The sequence below is a fragment of the Cynoglossus semilaevis genome, chromosome 3 (assembly GCF_000523025.1).
Source record: "Cynoglossus semilaevis isolate Cse_v1.0 chromosome 3, Cse_v1.0, whole genome shotgun sequence".
Taxonomy (NCBI): domain Eukaryota; kingdom Metazoa; phylum Chordata; class Actinopteri; order Pleuronectiformes; family Cynoglossidae; genus Cynoglossus; species Cynoglossus semilaevis.
In genome coordinates, this window is record NC_024309.1 from 2,559,380 (window position 1) to 2,560,761 (window position 1,382).

Sequence of the window (1,382 nt, forward strand, 5' to 3'; positions counted from 1 at the left end):
CGCTGGGTCCTCTTTGAATGGTGAATCATCTAGACTTTTACCTCTGCATTGTGAAGATTGTTGATGTCAACCATGGGGTGTTTGATTTGTTTTCATTTTTCACCACAGCTTGAAAATCTCTACCATCCACTGTTGTTGTTGTTGTTGTTGTCCTTCACGAGTCATTCACTGCTCAGTAAACCAGTATCTCTCCATTGTTGTATCATCTGTGTTCAATTCCTAATCCCTTTCTAGGATTTTCGAATAGCTTGGCCTTCGACACAGACAGCTCCATGAGAGTTTATCCCTTTTACCAACAAACACAGTTGTTCATAACTATAACCTGGAGCTAAAACTGCAAAAATCCTTAGTTATCTAATGTGTAAACAATCAAATTAAAGGACACATGCTGCAATACTGCAGCTCATGAGACAAATGTGTGTCCTTTAAATAATTATTTTGAAGGAGAAACTGTCATCATCATTCTGTGCTACTGATAATTCAGTAAAGGCTCAGTCACAGTTCTCGGTCTCAGTGAGATGTGAGACCAGTGGAATCATCTAAGTCAGACAGATATAAAATGTTTGAGGTATGTTGTATGAGAAATATGACTGGTTTTGGGAGAGAAGAAAGAAAGCAAAAATTGACAATTTGTAAGCAGGCGCAAGAGACCTGGCGTCAGGGTTTTTCAGTACTGTAGATTGATGTTTGAGGATGCTGCCCAAACAGGGGAAACAGGATTAAATTTAGGGAAGGTTTACTGATAGTTTTTATGCATGCACATGCACACAGAGACACACAATCTCAACTTTTTTGCGATGGAACATCCTTTGTCAGAAAAAAAATCACGGTTTTCTTATTTTTGCCTTCTTTCCCTTGCTTATTTATTTATTTGTTACTTAGTTCTTGTTTACGAAAGGTCTCATTGCTAAGCTTCTCCTGCTTTTGAAAAAATGGACAAGACTGCTTTTCTTCCAGGTGGGCTAGAGCTGTGGCTGTGAAGGACATTTTCTCTGTGTTGATTCAGTGTTGTTTCACAGCTACAACATGGGCCACACGCCGACCCTGACCTTTAACAAATATCTTTTCCATATACGTTTTAATGATATTTAACATTTTGTGATGCTATACTGACCAGATTTACTCCTGCTTTAAAGGGATTCGATTGAGACAAATGAGGTGACTTTCTGCACTCACAGATGGTTTGTCACTGACACTCCTGCCCTGGTTTCACTGGGACAGCAGTTTTCTTTTGACCCCTAACATCAACCTGGACAGGCTTCAGAGCCTGTCGCTCTCTCTTGCCTGGAGCATTTAGCCTCTAACAAAAAAAGGAGAGAAAAAAACTAATTAAATTCATGCTGGTTAAGTGCAGGTTTAATCTTGGATTACTTCAGACTGCT

The 1,382-nt window shown here is 39.4% G+C and overlaps 1 protein-coding gene across 2 annotated transcripts in view; it reads left to right on the plus strand.

The window, feature by feature from the left end:
- Window positions 1-1,382, plus strand: part of tpk1 (thiamin pyrophosphokinase 1) — a 41,052-nt gene that overhangs the window by 30,074 nt on the left and 9,596 nt on the right. The window lies entirely within an intron of this gene.